At 38.3% G+C, this 20216-nt stretch overlaps 1 protein-coding gene across 4 annotated transcripts in view; it reads right to left on the bottom strand.

Moving 5' to 3' along the window:
- Nucleotides 1-9084, bottom strand: part of LOC150089744 (uncharacterized) — a 69096-nt gene extending 60012 nt beyond the window's left edge. For 3 of the 4 annotated variants that reach the window (XM_090368776.1, XM_090368778.1, XM_090368779.1), the window contains exon 1: nucleotides 8944-9004. The gene's annotated coding sequence lies outside the window, so the exon portion shown is untranslated. Of the gene's footprint in view, nucleotides 1-8943; nucleotides 9005-9035 lie in introns of those variants that run through there. The other variant, XM_090368777.1, reaches the window with a different exon arrangement.
- Between the last annotated feature and the right edge of the window lie 11132 nt (nucleotides 9085-20216).

Raw genomic sequence — 20216 nt, 5'->3', positions numbered from 1 at the left:
GCAGGCGAGCCTACTAGCCGATTGATCCTAGCCGGGCCTTCCAGGATCTCCCGTCTTGTCGAAGCAGGGGCCAAAGTGGTGTATTGAAGCTGGGCCCCTCAACCACCAGCATTCCCCTTTTCGAATTTCCACGGGTCGCAGCGCATGGCAAACACGCCGGATTCCATTGATGTAAGCCTGGAACCTGGGCTGTGGGCTTTGGATCCCAGTGATGCTAGTCTGGAAGTCCAGCAGCGTCACTGGGAGGTCCCCTCACCACGTACAGGTGCCCACGTCGAGGGGTATTACAGTATGTATTAATTATTCTGATTATCACGTATATTCTTTTGATTTTCACGTATCATTTAATTTTTTAATTGGTAAGGTAATAAAGGGTAAATTTGTGCTTAATATGTCTTTACTTTGATAGCCTGTGGATAATATTCCTCCTATTTTTGCTAATTAGGATCGCTGTTTAATAGAATTAAAATTCAATTCACAAACGCGATCACAATGACCTGCACTTACTACACATCGTATAGTTGTTGTTATTTGGTTTTTAGGAGCATTAGCAACTAAGGCCATATTGCTCCGGGGATATGCGGTGGTCATTTTCTGACCTTTCCACATCCTCCATATTTGGTGGTCACAGGCTTGAACCCACATCGTATAGTGAACGGTACTTTACTATGGCGAGTCCATTGTAATGTGATTTGATTGTACAGGGAACCAATTGTAAAGCGGAGGTCCATTATATCGTGAAACTGCGGATAATTGGGGCAGCCACTTAATCTGGCCAAAATGTACTAGTCCCGATGTGTCCCAAAAAACCGGAATTGACTGTACTTGGATTTTAGGAATGCTTCTGGTACTGTGGCACATTATTATTATTAGCTATATGATGCAAGGAAGTCTGAGGCTTATGCTGCACCATCCAAAAGAAAAAAAATTTTGAAAGAGAGAGAGAAAAAGAAAACAAGAGTCAGAAGTAGAAGGGAATCATCAAGAAAGAGAAGAATGATGATATCCAGCTCAGGACCCTGGGTGTGCCAAGCACATGCTCACTAGATGAGCCCCTGGGGTTGAATGGAAGACTACTTTACAAATTGGAGCAGTATGGCACTAAGGTCAAGTTACTACAATGACTAAAAGGATGGTTAAGTGAGAGAAGACAGAGAATGGTTATCAATGGACACTGCTCTTAATGGTCCAATGTTATTAGTGGAGCCCACAGGGTTTGGTGTTGGGCTCATTGTTGTTTTCAGTATTTATCAATGATATTGATGAAGGTACAGCTGGGTTAATCCCTAATTCTGCAGACTATAAGTTGGCAGGGTTGTTAATGACAGTAATGATAGTATACTACTGCAACAGTATCTTGAAAAGTTGAACAGATGGGCTGTGAGGTGGCTGAAGTTCAACGTTGACAAATGTAAAATACTGCATATGGGTAGCAGCAACTCCAGAGTAATGTATCAACTGGATAGTGCAACACTGAGGGTAGTGGAGAATGAAAAGAACCTGGGGATAATTGTGCAGTCAGATGTGAAGTTTTCTGAGCGGTGCAGACAGACTGCAAGAGTAGCTCATGGTGTTGTGTCAGTGATATACAGGAATTTTGGCAACAGGGTAAGGGGAGGTGATTGTCTCCTTGTATAAGGCAATGGTCAGGCCACACCTTGAGTACTGTATACAAATCTGGAGGCCTCATTTTAGGAAAGATGTAGAGCTGCTGGAACGAGTGCAGAGAAGGGTAACAAGATTAGTGAATGGAATGAACGGTTGCTCTTACGAAGAAAGGCTCAAGTTTTTGCAAATTGCAGCGTCTGGAGACTAAGCACCTGCGAGGTGATCTAATTGAGATGTATAAGGCCTCAAATGGTTTGAGCAAGCTCAATGCTAATGGGATTGTTCCTCTTGCTCAGATTACTCACCTGTGTGGACATAAATTCAAATTGTGGGAAGACAATTGTAGAATAAATGTGAGGAAATTTGCCTTTAGCCAGCAGGTGGTTGATAGTTGGAACAAGCTTTCATCTGTTGTAGCAGAGGTCAACAACTTAAATAAGTTCAAAGCAGAACTAGACCAACATTTGGAGTGAATGGATGGGTGAAATGGGAGGTTTTTTTTTTTTTTGGCTGATGCTATATAAATTGTGTATACAAGTGAACAAACTTTTATTTCATTAGCTAATGAAACAATATAATATAAGAATAAAATAGAAGTAATATTTACAATAAATATAAGGTTCAGAACTTACCTTTCAGATTTTTCTCATCATTAGAGAGTTCATCCCAGTTCAGAAACATTTCTATCCAACACTTTGCCTTTATTTTTTGTTGTAGTAGTCTTTTAATGATGTGTTATACTAGGTATGCCTCCTTTCCACCTCACAAATTAACTTTTCTCTGTCAAACATTGTCCTCTCAAAAATAGAATGGCAGAATTTCTCTGCTGGCGATTAAAATGTGAAGTTTAATGTAGAGCATGTTTCCATCGCTAGCATTCACAATGCCTCCGAAGAGTTTGCAAGCATTGCACCAGTTAACATCGTCCAATGCGGTGTTGATAACACCCATGTAGTTTGCATTTCTTTTTATAATGATATTTATCAGTTCCCCTCTATTTTCTGCAAAACAGTGTTCGAAGGCCCCCCCAAATGCTGAGTTTTAAGTACTCGTGTAGTATAGAGTTTGATAAGAAAACCACAAACTTGGCAGATGACCCAAAGAGAGTTGTTGTTGTTTGGTTTTTAGGAGCATTAGCAACTAAGGCCATATTGCTTCGGGGATATGCGGCGGTCATTCCCTAAGCTTTCTGCATCCTCCATATTTGGTGGCTCACGGGCTCGAACCCTGGTCTAATCAAGAAGCATGTGCTATGCACTGCTGCTCCTGCCCATCTGGCTATGGAGGCACCACCCAAAGAGAGAAAGGAAAAGAACTGTCACTGGGCTTACATGGTTGTAGCAAGCAAACTGGAGACAGTCATACCCAATGATTATGGTTCACCCAAATCACCTCCCTGGTTTGCCCCTGGACTGTATATTTGACATTCCTATTAACAGGACATGGGGACTTTCAAGGCCAAGTTGACTTGCCTTGGCTTATCCAATAACCCACAATGTGCTTGTAGTACACCTGAAGATTGGAAACACTTGCTATACGAGTGTCCAATCTATGACAACCCCCGAAGCCTACTTATCTCAAGAATTGGGCTGCTTCCTACAAATCAAGAACACCTCTTCATCACTGAAGAGGAATAGTACAAAGCTCTCATACAGTATGCCCAAATTATATTTGAAAAAAGGCAGAACCTTAGACAAAATAAATTCTCCCCCAGGCACATTGAAGCACTAAACTGTTCTATGAGGCACTGTATAATTCAGGACCAAAACCTTAAGGGTGATCCATCCCCAGTCTTGACCCTACCAACCAGATAGTGAACTATGCTTACTCTTGGAGCCCTTCTAGTGCGAATCCTGCTTTCCACCCATAGCCTGAAAAAGAAAAAAAAAAGTGTGCCATCTATATTCGGAGTACTGTGCCAGATGGACAATGTTGACTGAATGAAAATATTCAATTGACTGTTTTAATTAATTGTGCACCCAGCATACGTCCATAAAAATATATATACAGTGGATTCCGGTTATTTGGGCCACCAGTTAATCGGGGCAGCCATTTATTTGGGGTAAATCTTAAAAAAAAACAGAACCCAATCGAGAAAATAGCCAGGGTTTACTTCGCTTAATTGGGACAGCATGCTGTTTAATCAGGGCAGGAGACCACAGCACTGGAGATTACCCTACGATTGTCTTCGACAGTACCACATGGTTGGGTCGAAATTCTGGAGGTCACAACCATAAAACAATTAGCAGTCACCTGTTTATTGGGCTTTTCTGTTAGTGAAATCTATCATAAAAGGATAGTAAACTCAATCTTACTGAATTTGCGATAACACTGACAGCTGGAATTCTGTGTGTTACTAAGGTGAAATGTGTTTACACTTCCGTGAAATCTTCAATCATATAAAAAAATTAATTTTCAGATCTTCTCTTCATTCCTATTTTTAAAGCTTTGTAACTCGTTACTCGGTTCTCACTTGCACGTATTGTGTTACTTGCAATTTGTGTGCCGTGTTCTTTGTTATTGATTACTTATCTTTGATTACTTATCACTGTTTTAAATTTTAACCCCCACCCACAAATGTCAACTAGTTAGTACTGTATGTACATATTACAGTGCGTATTAATTATTCCGATTATCACATATTCTTCCGATTTTCACATATCATTTAATTTTTTAATTGGTAAGGTAATAAAGCGTAAACTTCTGCTTAATATATCTTTGCTTTTATAGCCTGTGGATAATATTCCTCCTATTTTTGCTAATTAGAATTGCTATTTAACAGAATTAAAATTCACTGTCACAAACGTGATCACAATGACTGGCACTTACTGCACATCGTATAGTGAACGGTACTTTACTATGTTGAGTTCATCGTAACATGATTTGACTGTACAGGGAATTAATAGTAAAAAGGGAGGGTACATTGTATTTTTAACTAATTACGTGAAACTTCGGATAACCGGGGCAGCCACTTAATCGGGCCAAAATGCACTAGTCCCGATGAGTCCCAAATAACAGGAATGGACTGTATAATAAAAAATAAATAATAATAAATTAGGGGGCCCGCCTCTTGCTTGCTTTGCTCGCCAACCCCCGCACATGCTTTTCTTCGTAATATGTAGAGCTATGACGGAGTATGTCAAATATTTTCTACGTAAAAGACACCTATCGAACCGCACTGATCGACATCTAATCTAATATATAAAAGAAAATAGAAAGTGTAAGAAAAAAACTATAAAAAGTAAGATTGTGTGAATGTTAAGTGAATGAAAGTTATTAATTGCATGTTCTATCTTAGCCTCTTCACCAGATAGACTGATGGCTATGCAGGCCCTCAGGGGCCTCATGATTATCCAAGCTGACACCATGCTGTAGCTTTTCCTAGCTGGCATGATGTGGGATGTTGTTGTTGTTTGGTTTTTAGGAGCATTAGCAACTAAGGCCATATTGCTCCGGGATATGCGGTGGTCATTCCCTGACCTTTCCGCATCCTCCATATTTGGTGGTGACGGGCTCGAACCCCGGTATAATCAAGAAGCGTGTGCTACGCACTGCTGCTCCTTCCCACCTGGCTACGGAGGCGCCTGATGTGGGATGCTGACACTGGGTAAACCCCCAGGCCAGTGTGGGACAGAATAAGCACATTCCACCATAGTAATCTCTTTCTCTATGTTCTTTTATTCCTACCACTTGTGGTGGTTGAGTCTCTTTCCCCTAACCCCCTTCTCCCACCCTGTGTGGCCCTACCTGCTTTTGCCTGGTGGCTCACCCCACCACTCAATTTCAACTCCCACCCTCTGAACCAGGATGGGCATCCTATACCCTTACTGTCTCCCCTTTTAAATCAGGCAAGTGCCTCACCACTGCCCCTCTGTTCTCTACCCTTTTTATCCCACCCTCTTCCTATCTCCCCATTATCTCCTTTCTAATAATTTTTTTTTGGGGCTTTCCTTGGAGTTGTTAGTGGCTCTCCACAGCTCCCCCAGGCTAAGTGGCCAGAGGAACAGCACTACCCACACTTCACACAACACACTAGCACACACCCTGGCCTTAATGCAGAATATTGTATTCTACACAGAGAAAAAATGCAGAGTTGGGGGAGATCCCTGGTGCTGCCAGACAAAAAAAACCTGTCACTGTGATCGACATCTAATCAGGAAATGACCTATGTAATTATTTACCTGTGCATTGTAGTGTGCGGCATTTTAAAGATAAAATAAATATCACTATGTAATTATTTAATTGCGTTCACATAGGCTATTGATCATTATTCCACCCACACAAGAACACCTCTACCATAAGTGTCCCTTTCTCTGATGTTGGAGGGATCGTACCACATGCCTCGTCTCCAGATGAAGTAACATCTAGGATGTTTGCAGGCTAAAATGTGACTCATCAGAGAACAGAAGAACTGTGCTCCATTTGTTTTGTCAGTGCTCCAAGTCACATGTTCATGGCATCAGTTTTGACAAGCTCTGCAATGGTCTGAGGTTAATGGGATACAAACCACTGGCTTCCTTGCATAGTCCACCTGAATTGAGCCTTTTTAACACAAATGTTTTCACGTCTGGCCACACCTCAAGAGACAGTTGATGACAGGACAGCATAAAGTTCCTCACTGTTCCATCTGAGTCTGTTCTAGTTGATATATCCTTGAGTGACCTTAGCCAGCTCTTGTTGTAATGGTTCCTGTCTCCTGAAATTGCTTTCATAGTGCTGAGGTGACACTGCATGACATATTATGCAAATATGCCACCTCCATCTGTGACTGCCTGGCTTCAGGTCATTGAACAGCCTGCCATCTCAAAGAATCATCCACATGAAAATGACTTTCCATCCCAAATACCGAAGATGTGGCTATCCCACTGAGCAAGCCAAAAAACGGAATGAAGTGATGTGGTCGCAACCCGTGTTTTTATAGGCATGAATAATTTGCATAACGTGTGGCTCTAAGATGGAAGATCAATTTCTATTTGATAATCTGAATTTGCATGCCAGGATGCCTATTATATCAAATATTTACCTTCAGAAACACTGTTCACAATAAACATTGTTCTGTTAATTTTGTTGAGCAGCAGCTCAGGAAACTCCAATACAAGTTGTGACATTAGAAGATAGCCAAGTACCGTCGTATGCAATAATTGGTCAGAGTATCATTATCAACTCATTATCAGATTGAAGAGAAAAAAAAAAAGTCCATAAAACAGAAACTTGCTTAGAAGACCTTTATGCAAACTCAAAAGCAACACTTAAGCAATCACTTTCCCATGGAAAATGTCCATAAATGAATACAATAAACTATCACCATCAATCAGATGGAAGGTTAAAAATTAGTAAAGTGGGGTAGTTAGATTTCTTCATTCATTTTGAAATAACTAAAGTGCATAACAGAACAACAATAAACCAAAGTGAGGGATTTTTTAGTAATTTACTACATAGAAAGAACAGAAGCAATCTACACAAAAAGAAAAGCACAAAGAGAACAAGAGTGTAAAAAGTTAACAATGCAAAACAGGAGAAAAATGAGAAAGCACAGGTTTTAAAGTGAAGAAATACCATCAGGACTTGCATGCATTTTTCAATAACTGAACAATCAGTACTGAAAAGTGATGCCTTCTTGGCATAAAGATTGTTCCATATTCTTTTGAAAATGACAGCTTGAGATCTGAATATAAGATAACTGTGTTACGCATCTTCTCTACCAGCTATATCTTATCCCAGCCTTTGGACACATTTAGCAAAACCACAGTTCAAAACAAAGTCAATATCTATCTCTCTCTCTCAGAATAGTTGACAAAGTAGAGGAAGCAAAAGATTATTCACTATGTGCTCCAAATGCCTCATTTCAGCATTACGAATAAATTTGGTACAATAATTGGCCAACAAAAACTGTTTTAAAACTAAACTCTTATAATGAATATTGGGCTTCAACATGTCTCTCAAACTCAAAAGAGATGACTGCATAAAAGACAGTTTGTACCACTGATATGATGATCAAACATGATTTTGGCCCCTCCAGGCCACCATTAAGCAAAGTGATGGTATAATATTTGAAGAGTCTTCTGCCACCTTACTTGCATAATCTCACAGAAGCTCAGCCATTCCTCTCTGGAGTGAATGCCACACAATCTCCTGCTTATATTGATTGGTTTGTGCCTGTGTGATCACTTCCATCCATAAAATGAATGTGCAATATTATGATCCGGCTATCACAGAACTAGCTTTGATAAAAATTTAGTATACATGGCAGTGGCCAACAAACAGTCGAAATTAATGATGTGCTGCTCCTTTGGTTTGAATCCATCCCGAAGTTGCACAAAAACCTAACCCTTTTTCACTAAACAAAAATGAAAGTAGATTAAAAACATGACCCTATAAGTGTTTTTTTTTCCTTCCAACTACAACTATTATTCTCAGTTCACATCCTTCATGTAGGCTTTCCCTTTAGTTCATCGCGTAAAGGAGGAGCAGCCACATCCTTCAGTTCGTAGGGCACGCAGTGGCTAGCAATCACGTCTTTCACTTCAACAGAACCAATCACATCCTTCACTTAGCCTGTTTGCCTGCCACGCTTAGGGGTACCAGATACTAAATTTCAGCTGAAATTTAAACTCTGCTGAAATTTACCACACTCAACTCAAGTGAGACTTTTTAGGGAAGGGGGGCACAAATAACCTGCACTGTAACTTACTTTTCCTTTAGTTCTGTAAACTAGTCTTCTTGAATATATAAATGGCATCAATTTTATTACTCTTATAAAATTAGATGTACATGACTGATATTGGTTTACTGAAAAAATATTTCTGATAGATTTAGCATGTCCGAATTTAGCAGGTATACTTTTTTTTTTTTTAGCATTTAAAATTACTTAAAAACCTTTGATATTAAAGAATTAGGAGAGGACAACACAGGCTTACAACGAGAAACCAAAAAGGAGAGTATGAAATGGTATGCATAACAACTTTAGCTCTGTTTAAATTCTTAAGTGTTTAAGCCACGGATTCTCGCACGTGACAATGCATGGATTCTCTAACACAGATCAGTCACAGCAGCATAAAAAACTTCGTAGAGCAAATAAAAAGTTTCCTTTGACCACTGTTTATCTTTACAAACAGTAATAACAGAATCCATAGTAAAACTTTATCGCCCATACAAAAAATATCGCACAAATTAGATAAATGTCCTTTTCAGTTTTGAATTCGAAAAAATAATTTTAAACACGCCCTCATAAATAAAAAGTTACAACGATATGAACATAAAATATAACTTTGCATTCAAAAGATAACGGTACAAAATAACCAACAAATATAAACACCAAGTAACAAATTAACTTACTGGAGTAACTTACTGAAGATTCGATTCATTCATTTTATTACAAATAAAAAATAAATATATGTATATCATAATTTTCCAAATAAACCTTTTACCAGGACAAATATTCTCCATTTAAAGATTGAACTCGTGCCTCTCTTGTGCCAGATGCAAAGAATGCCCCCTATGATATTGAAATCGTAAACATTTTTAAGAAATTTAAGGACCAAAGTCTCGATATTGTTATTCTTAATTAGATTATATAATGTGTCAAATAAAATACAATTTAGAGCTAGTAGAGAGAAAGAGATAAATATTCAGCTCCATAGAGAATAGAAATATTATTCGAATATCCATCTGGACTAAAGAATAAAACGGAGATCATATTAAAAAAAAAAAAAATCACACATCGATGAAAACCTCATTAAACAAATTCTTCCGATTAAAATTTTTTTAAAAAAATGGTACAAAACGCGGTTTAACAAAAATATCGGGACATTTCTAGAATTTGCCTATAAATGCTACCCTTAATAATAAAATGAAATGAAATGCGATAGTATTCACAATGAACAGAGAATGTAATTTTTAGTTTGCTACATTTTTTTTTTAGGGTATTCACATTAGCAAGGACACATGATGCAAGAAAGCAAGTTAATAAAGCATCAGCCAGAAAAAAAAAAAAAAAAAAAACTCCCTTTTCATTTCACTCATCCACCCGCTCCAAATGTTTGTTTAGTTCTGCCTTGAATCCGTTTAAGCTATCAACTTCTACAACGACAGTTGGAAGTTTATTCCAGAAATCAACCACCCGCAGGCTAAAGACAAATTCCTCACATCTATCCTACAACGGTCTTTCCTCAATTTGAATTTATGCCGTCTCAGGCGATTATTCTGAGCAAAAGGAAGAATTCCGTCAGAATTGAGCATGCTCAAACCATTCAAGGCTTTATACACCTCAATCAGATCACTTCGCAGGTGCATAGTCTCCAGACACTGTACTTTGCAAATTTTAAGCCATCTTCGTGAGGGCAACCTTTTGTTCAATTCACTAATCTTGGTACCCTTCTCTGTACGCCGTCCAACAGCTCTACATCTTTCTTAAAATTAGGCCTCCAGACCTGTATACAGTACTCAAGGTGTGGCCTAACCATTCCTTATACAAGGGGATAATCACCTCTTTCTCCCTGATAGAAAAATTCCTGTATATCATTGACAAGACACCATCAGCTACTCTTGAGACTGTCTGCACTGCTCAGAAAATTTCATATCTGCCTGCACAATTGTCCCCACTCCTTTTCACTCTCTACCTCTGTCAGTGTAGTACCACACAGTTGATACATTACTCTGGGATTACTGCTTCCCATATGCAGTTATTGGGGGGGGGGGGGGTTGGCACGGCAACAATTGTTGGGGGGGGAGTTGAGAGAGAGAGAGAGATAGAGATTTTGAGAGCCGGGGGAACAATGAATAGAATGAATCGTTGGTTGACGGGTATGATGTGGATAATAGTTAAGAAAAGTTAAATACAATCGCGACAACCATTTTTGTCGGGGGACATAATAAATAGCGTCTTCTATTACAAAAGGCTGTGACTGCTATAAAGGCTGTCATTAAGTTGTATTTGCATGGTTAAACTTCCCCCCCCCCTTTTCTCAGTAACCACCCCAACATAGTTATGGCTTATCTGTGTGCCTTGTGGCTTTGTTTAGGACCGGGTTTCGTATATCCAAAATATAATAGGTGAGATTGGATGACATATCTACCTCTTACATCGCGATTTGAACCCGTTTGCGCTGTGTAACTAAGAAAGGATTTAATTAATAAATTTAATGAAATTACCTTCCTTAGCGCAATAATTTTTAATTGAATTTAATCAACCCCAGGTGATTACTAATGTGATCAGAAGTCAGCAACGAGGCAGTATTAGAAACAAAACAATCATTTATTACAATATATAAAAACACATTATACAGGGTGTTTCAGTTAAACGTTTCAGAACTTCTAAGAGGGGTAGGGTACATCCTGACAACTCGAAATCATATAGCAATGTGGGGTCGGAAATGCTTTCCTGAAGCGGAATTGTACACAGAAGTCGTCGTGCGACGTCGTGCAGCACAGATTCGATTTTCGGTCAATGTATGGGCCGGTATTATGGGAGATCACCTCATCGGACCTTACCTGTTACCGTGTCGTCTAACCGGACCTATCTACTTGATCTTTCTGCAGCAAGTATTGCCACAACTTTTGAGAGATGAACAGATTTCTGCATCGACGCAACAGACAATGTGGTTCCAACATGATGGAGCCCCTGCCCATTATAGCGGAGATGTTCGTAACTACCTGGATGTCACATTTGGTCAACAGTGGATCGGACGTGGTGGTCCCGTGCGTTGGCCTGCTCGGTCACCCGACCTATCATGTCTTGATTTTTATTTCTGGGGTCATATGAAATCGCTAGTTTATGACACCCCTGTTGGCAATGCTGAGGAGCTGGTTGCAAGAATCGCAGTAGCTGCCGAAGAACTTCGAAATTCGCCTGGAGTATTCCAGAATGGTCGGATGTCCATGCGTCGGAGATGTGAGGCGTGCATTGTAGCCCGTGGAAGAAACTTCGAACACTTACTTTAATCCATGTACCTTTTGCTTCTTTTCATGTATTATTAAAACGATTTCTCACTTACGGTCTCTTTTCTTTATGGTGCTTCTGTGTACAACACCGCTTCAGGAAAGCATTTCCGACCCCACATTGCTATATGAATTCCAGTTGTCAGGATGTACCCTACCCCTCTTAGAAGTTCTGAAACGTTTAACTGAAACACCCTGTATACACAGATCAACATAGCCTTTTTCTCCGATGATCCTAAAACCCAACAACAACAACCTTGTTCAGTTCTATATTTGTTATATATATATATATATATATATATACAGGGTTTTTCAGTTAAACGTTTCAGAACTTCTAATTCAATTCTACAATTCTACTTCTGGTATAAAAATTCTACCCCTTGAGCCTTGTGCAAGGCTCAATGGGTAGAATTTTTTTCGGCCTGGTCTTTACTTGTTAACAGGAGAGACTGCTTCTACAGGGATGGGATACATTTAAATAGAAAGTGTGCAAGAATACAAAGCCTAACAGATTAACAGTAGCCACTGGAAGAGGTGAAAGTGATTCTTGCACTATTTATATTCGACCCAGCAGAGGCCTATAGAACAAGTTGCAGGATTTTTCAGAAACTGCTGGGAGTCATTACGGTACAAGTAAACACATGGGTTGTGTTAGGGTAGCTAAGAATAGGCACAGCTGCATGTATAATTACGTGGACACCAATGTTAGGGGTTTGGTAAATGAATTTGATGAATTTCAGGTATTGCTCAAAGCATCAAAGGCAGATATTGTTGGGATATCAGAGACGTGGTGTCACACAGATGAAGAACTCGAATTTGGGGAGTACAATGTGTACAGAAAGTATAGACAGGACAGGAAGGGAGGACGGGTTATGCTATTAGATAAGAAACACATAAAATCCAAGGTAGTGAAGCCAGTCGACATCGCAAGACAACAAAGAGTCAGTTTGGCGAGACATAAGCATTGGAAGATCAAAATTGAGAGTAGGAGTGTGTTTTAGGCCACATGAGTCTGATGAGTATAATAAGAAACTGTACAGGGAAATAGAGTGGGCCAGTAAATCAGAGCGTCTTCTAATGGGGGATTTTAATTTCCCAAATATTGATTGGAATTTGTGGGTTGGTCACTTTCACACTAGCAAGGCTTTTGTGGATTTATTGGATGATTGATTTCTACAGCAGCATGTTTGAGAAGCAACCAGAGCAAGTACAACTCTTGATCTAATTATCAGCAGTGATTCGTCGTGCATTAAGAATCTGCAGATAAAGGAACCACTGTGTGGCAGTGATCAAAATGTGCTGAAGTGGGATTTACTCAAAGAGTTAACAACCATCAGGGGTAAAGGGAAGGGTTATTGCTTTCGAAAAGGCGACTACGATGGTCTGAGACAGTATTTAAATTCTACACAGTGGGATCAACTGGTGATGTTATAAACAGCAAATTCAAAATGGGAAGCATTCAAAGAACTTATTTTGGAAGTTACTAGGCTTTACATACCAACTAAGAAATATTGTTCAATGTTTAGGCCGAAATGGTTGTCAGATGAACTAATGAGATGGCAGAGAAGAAAATGCATGGAATACATATAAATTAACATGACACAGAAACCTATGATAGATATAAGTTGATCTGTAACCAAGTTACAAAGGAGGTTAGGCAGGCGAAGGCAGATTACGATAAATCTTTGGCATAGGATGCAAAGAAAAACAGCAAAGAGTTCTTTACTGATGTAAAGTCTAGAAGGAAGGGGATGAATCAGATTGGTCCACTTGATATCGAGGGTTCAACTGGTGATGATCCTGCTCAGATAGCTAACAAATTAAATGATTATTTTGCATCGACATTCACACATGAGGAGTTATTCAGCGAGGGGAATGCCAGCGTATTCAACTCTGGCAGTAAGCCAGAGAATCTTGTAATAACTGAGAGTAAACTGGAGGAGAAATTGTTCAAGATAAACACAAGAAAGGCACCTGGGACGGATGGGATCTATCCAGTTATATTAAAGGAGGCAGCAAAGGAAGTAAGCAAACCCTTAGCCATAATTATGAGAGCTTCCTTCGACTCAGAGGAGGTACCCATAGACTAGAGAAGTGCAAATGTGACTCCAATTCATAAAGGAGGATCAAAGTCTGACAAACGTAATTATAAACATGTGAGTTTAACTTCTGTACCAGGAAAATTAATGGAGGCACTGGTTAAAGAAACACTGCAGGATCTAGACAAGACTTCAGTTATAGCTCTGACACAGAATAGTTTTTTTAAGGGAAAGTCGTGCCTGACCAATTTGATTGGATACTATGACTCAGTCACAAAAGAACTGGATGCAGGGAATAACTTTGATATCATATACTTGGATCTTAGAAAGGCTTTTGATACTGTTGCACATGGAAGACTGCTGCACAAATTGGAGCAGTGTGGCATTGGAGGCAAACTGCTGCTAGGGATAAAGGGGTGGTTGAGGGGGAGAAGACAGAGAGTGATAATGAATGGATACTGCTCATCCTGGATTAATGCTATTAGTGGAGTCCCTCAGGGTTCGGTGTTGGGTCCATTGTTGTTTTCTGTACAAATGATATTGATGATGGTATATCAAGCTTAATGTCCAAGTTTGCAGACGATACAAAAGTGGGCAGGGTTGTTACGGACACTACTGACGCTATGTGGCTGCAACAGGATCTGGAGTGTTGAGCAGATGGGCTGAGAGGTGGCAAATGAAGTTTAACATTGATAAATGTAAAGTACTACATATGGGAAACAGCAACCCCCGAGCAACGTATCAACCCTGTGGTACTACACTGACAGTGGTAGAGAATGAAAAGGACCAAGGGGTAATTGTGCAAGCAGATATGAAGTTCTCTGAACAGTGCAGACGCGTTGCAAGAGCTCATGGTGTCTTGCCAATGATATACAGGAATTTTTCTGACAGAGATAAGGATGTGATTATTCCCTTGTATAAGGGAATAATCAATCCCTGAAGGCCACAACTTGAGTACTGCATACAGGTCTGGAAACCTAATTTCAAGAAGGATGTAGAGCTGCTGGAACGAGTACAGAAAAGGACAACAAGATTAGTGAATGGAACAGAGGGTTTTTCTTATGGAGAAAGGCTTAAATTTTGCAAATTACAGTGTCTGGAGACTAGGCATCAGCGAGGTGATCTGATAGACGTATATAAAGTCTTGAATGGTTTGAGCATGCTCAATGCTGATGGGATTCTTCCTCTTGCTCAGTATAATCACCTGAGAGGGCATAAATCCAAATTGAGGAAAGACAGATATAGGATAAATGTGCGGAAATTTGCCTTAAGCTAGCGGGTAGTTGGTTGGTGGAAGACTTCCATCCCTTGTTGTGGAAGTTAGTAGCCTAAATAAATTTAAAGCTCAGCTGGACAGGTATCTCGAATGAACTGGGGGGGGTGAATTGGAAGTGTTTTTTTTTTTTTTCTGGCTGATGCTGCATACGCTTGCTTTCTTGCATCATATGCCTCTGCTAATGCTAATACCGTGTAAATAGAATTAAAGAATTGTGCGAGATGTTTTAAAATTGCTTCGCCTCCAAATTTCCATAGTTCTGCTTGGATACCATAATTTCCAGGTACGTTGTCATTCTTCATTTGGCTAATTGCTTTCTGAACTTCTTCTTTTGTTATGGGGGGGGGATGCTTTTTCTCTCCTATTATCTAAGGCAAGAACATTTTTCTTCCCCTTTGAACAGGGTTTGATATGCATAAAAAATGTGGATATTCTTTCCATATTTTTTAAAATCCCTGAGTGTTTTCAGTTTTTTTTTGTTTTTCATTATCATTGTTTTTGGGCTGTATGGTTTAGAGAGTTCCTTTATAATCCTGTACGTTTTTTTTTTTTTCGAATCGTGGCGTTTATTTGCTTCTTCTGACAACTTTGCTTTATCTTCTAACCATTTCCTTTCAGTGGCTTTAAGTAGGAGTGGGGGCACTTTGAACAGAATTGCACAGCGGGTGGTCTGGCGACTTCCCCCTCCCTCCCCCACCCCACCAACCCTCCCCTCTCCGCGCAGCGGTCTGCCTCCCTCCCCCTCCCCCACCCCAAAACACTTTGAACAGATTTTGTCAGCGGGTGGTCCGTCGACCCACCCCTCGCCACTAGGTGGCGCTGCCATCGAAACACTTTGAACAGAATTTCACAGCGGATGGTCTGGCGACCTTCCCCCGAAACATTTTGAACCGATTTTGTCAGCGGGTGGTCTTCCATCCTCCCCTCTCCCCACATACGCCGCCATAGAAACACTTTTAAGCTAGCTGACCAAGGGCTGTATTCCACCCTCCCGACCCCCGCACACAGATGTTGAATCTTTGATTGTGATGACATCACCAATCACGTGAATCCTTCCCATGATAATGTTATTTTTAGGCAATAAATTAATTAGTGCTATTTTGAATTGTTTTTACTTTAAAGTATTCATGAACAAATCAATGGTATTTTTAAAGTATTCATGACCAATATTTTTAACCAATGGTATCGTTTAAAGTATTCATGAACAAATCAATGGTATTATTTGAACATAATTAAAGTATTTATGAAGAAATCAATGGTATTTTGTGATTTGAAAGTGATTTTCAATATAATTTTTAATGAAGACAGATTTTAACGGATGACCTTTTTTGTTTGGAATACTGAACTACAGTTGCTTTCGAATAGATTTGAATAAATTTGTACATGAACATCCTCGTGAATATTGTTGTTTGCCGTATAACGAACAGTCAGACTCATTCATGGCAAGATTTCACTGGTTCTCTTTATTTCGAACACAGTTATAATTTGATTAGTGTTATTACTTGAATGCAATTAATGTGTTTTTCATAATTATAAAGTTCGAAATTAATTTAAAATGGTTGAAGTTTAAGGGGAAATTTAAAAAGTTAAAATAAATTTACCACAGGTTGTGTGAAAATTTCAAGGTAAACATCGTAACTCCCAAGCTGTATAACATTCTTACTATTCTGGTTAAAATTCTAAAATCTTCATTGCAGACACGGTTTAAACGAGCTTTTATCGGAATTCTAAAGAGACCGCACAGGTCTTTACTAATAATAAAATCTCAATTCAGATTGCATACTGTTATGAGAACAATCCATTTTTTGTTTTCCCGTATGAAGTTTTCAAGCATAGTTCCAGAAAGTGTTCAGCATTTACAGTATGGAAAAAATTTTGAGCTCCACAAAAATAGACCGGTGATGCTAAGTTTAAGTACTTAGCAATTAAATTTAACTTATTTACATAGTTTTCCACTCATCTAGTTTTATTAGAGTTCAGATTTTGTCTTTCCAGTGAGCGAAATTTTTACCCACACATAGCTGAACGAGAATGGTTTACATTAGAAATTGTATGTTACCCAGTGCCACAATCCTTGACACGTTGTCTTCCTTTTGCTGCGAATATTTTATCAATTCAGGACGTTTCTTCTCCACTTTAATAACAACAACACAAGAATCTGAATGGAGGGTTGAAAAATTCACAAAACCAACACGAGCTTCAATCCATTTGAAGATACAGAAATTGTAATGATATCAACCCCACGGCTAAAGGCAACTGAAATGCTATAATTATCGCGTGGGAGTTTAACCAATCATAAACCAGCTTTGCACGATAACAAGCAAAAAATTAAGTGACATCCACAACATTTTTTCAAAAATGTTTCCAACATTTGTGCGAAACGTAATCTGTATACTGATATGTCCATAAGCCTGGAAAACGCAAAATAGGTAGAACTCTGAGAAAAAACCCCCAAAACAGCAGTGCCATAAACCTCCGTTTACGTCATAATCCTTTGGTTTAATTCCAGGAACACAATTCCCAATTAAACAACATAGTTTTTACATAATTGTAACATGTCTCTGTAGCCAACAGAAAATACTGTAATTGCATGTCTATATGAACGCAATAATATTTATTGTGATCCTGCGATTGTGTTTTTCCCAAAACACTAAGACGTTAGTATGAACTTATTTTCTCTCTCAATAACTCATGGGGATTAATAATGATTATAACGTTCTTGGGTTTTTTTTCTCAGAATTCCAATAAGCTTACACATTAACATGAAAAAACAACGGAAACTGTGTACAAGTAATTAATAGATCCTTTAAAATTAGAGAAAATGATCAGAAAGAGAGAAAATAATCGGCTTTTTCTTCCATGTACCCAAGGAATGTGTTTGTGAGATTTTTAATTAAAATTTGCTTACACATCACAACATTTTTGTGCTGTCAAAACATGAAATTCATTCATCACAGTAAAAATCAGGGTGGAAACACACAAAACATTGTCAAGAGACAGAAATATAAGAAAATTAAGTAAAAATATCTTAAATAATACAGCTTCAACATTTATTCAACCCTCAGACCCCAGCCACAACTTCACAAGTTCTTAACAACCCCCCTCAAAACGATTATGGTGTTAAGACACGCCTAAGGTTAAAAAAATATCAACCGTTATCATTGGAATAATCAATGAAATAATCATTGAAATAATCAATTTTAGATCTTTTGTGTTTCCAGGAATTCCATCATCACTCAAAATTTCAGAAATTACACATTTGGAACCAAGGGAACATATTAGAATTAGTGAAAAATAATAGGGTTTTTTTCAATTAAAAAAGCGTTTTTTGTCTTATTTACAATCAAAATTTGAAAATTTGCATGTGTGCGACATATAGACAAATAACTTTGCTGGTTTTTACCTAGCAAAACAGTAAAAAGATTATATTTTTAATAATAAAAAAGACTTTCAAAGTACTCTGAACAGTTGAAATGTTAACAATTTTTGGACCTGTTGTTGCAGCAGAAACATGAAAATACACACACCACACTGTAAAATTAACAATGACAACAGAAACTATACTTTTATGAATCTATCTGTATAACAACTGATGGATTTTCATATGCACACACTCATACAAAAGATGAGCAAAAGTAATTTGAGACAAAAATCTTGATTTAACAAAGCTAGACAAACACAACATACAAGATGAGGGCAAAACGCCATACATGTGTTCAAACAATTCTAAACTACCATATTTAAAGTGCGTGTTACAATAAGAAAAACCAGCAGTGTGTTACAATAGGAAAACTCACCACAATTTTCCAGACACATAAGTAATTTTGAATCTCAAAGCAAACAAGAGATCCGAAACCATTGTAATAGCAGTAATAATCACCCCCCGTTACAATCATCCTTATTGATGTATCAGCAGATACCGTGTTTATTACATAATTCGTCATTTACCAATGTAACCCCTTATTTATATTTGAAAAAGGAAAAATTCGAAGCAAACGCATGAAAATTTAAGATAATTTTAACTGGAAGCGTATACATTTGAATCGTCACACATTTAATTTCATTATTTCGACTGAAATTAGCCGATTTCTGCCGAAGGCAATTAGGCTAACACACACACTGTGTATGCTATTTTCACATTCACGCTGAACCAAAATAAACCTGAAAAATAAAAAAAAACAGCTGCAGATCACCGGCTATTTTACACACGCTAAGACCGAACAACACCAACCTAAGTCAAAGATGGGGTGCATAAGGAACAAACTTAAAACGGGAAAATTACACCCACTAACAATGCTCCTTTTAAATTGTGGTCCCACTATTTTATCCCAATAAAATAGTGGGACCACAAAATAGCTCGTTTGCAACGAGCTATTTTGTGGTCCCACAGTGATCAGGGTTAAATGAAAAAGGAGCATTGTTAGTGGGTGTAATTTTCCCGTTTTAAGTTTGTTCCTTATGCACCCCATCTTTGACTTAGGTTGGTGTTGTTCGGTCTTAGCGTGTGTAAAATAGCCGGTGATCTGCAGCTGTTTTTTTTATTTTCAGGTTTATTTTGGTTCAGCGTGAATGTGAAAATAGCATACACAGTGTGTGTGTTAGCCTAATTGCCTTCGGCAGAAATCGGCTAATTTCAGTCGAAATAATGAAATTAAATGTGTGACGATTCAAATGTATACGCTTCCAGTTAAAATTATCTTAAATTTTCATGCGTTTGCTTCGAATTTTTCCTTTTTCAAATATAAATAAGGGGTTACATTGGTAAATGACGAATTATGTAATAAACACGGTATCTGCTGATACATCAATAAGGATGATTGTAACGGGGGGTGATTATTACTGCTATTACAATGGTTTCGGATCTCTTGTTTGCTTTGAGATTCAAAATTACTTATGTGTCTGGAAAATTGTGGTGAGTTTTCCTATTGTAACACACTGCTGGTTTTTCTTATTGTAACACGCACTTTAAATATGGTAGTTTAGAATTGTTTGAACACATGTATGGCGTTTTGCCCTCATCTTGTATGTTGTGTTTGTCTAGCTTTGTTAAATCAAGATTTTTGTCTCAAATTACTTTTGCTCATCTTTTGTATGAGTGTGTGCATATGAAAATCCATCAGTTGTTATACAGATAGATTCATAAAAGTATAGTTTCTGTTGTCATTGTTAATTTTACAGTGTGGTGTGTGTATTTTCATGTTTCTGCTGCAACAACAGGTCCAAAAATTGTTAACATTTCAACTGTTCAGAGTACTTTGAAAGTCTTTTTTATTATTAAAAATATAATCTTTTTACTGTTTTGCTAGGTAAAAACCAGCAAAGTTATTTGTCTATATGTCGCACACATGCAAATTTTC

The sequence above is a fragment of the Mastigoproctus giganteus genome, chromosome 2 (genome assembly GCF_048544385.1).
Source record: "Mastigoproctus giganteus isolate SK-2022 chromosome 2, ASM4854438v1, whole genome shotgun sequence".
NCBI classification, from domain to species: domain Eukaryota; kingdom Metazoa; phylum Arthropoda; class Arachnida; order Uropygi; family Thelyphonidae; genus Mastigoproctus; species Mastigoproctus giganteus.
This window is presented reverse-complemented; position numbering and strand designations above follow the sequence as displayed.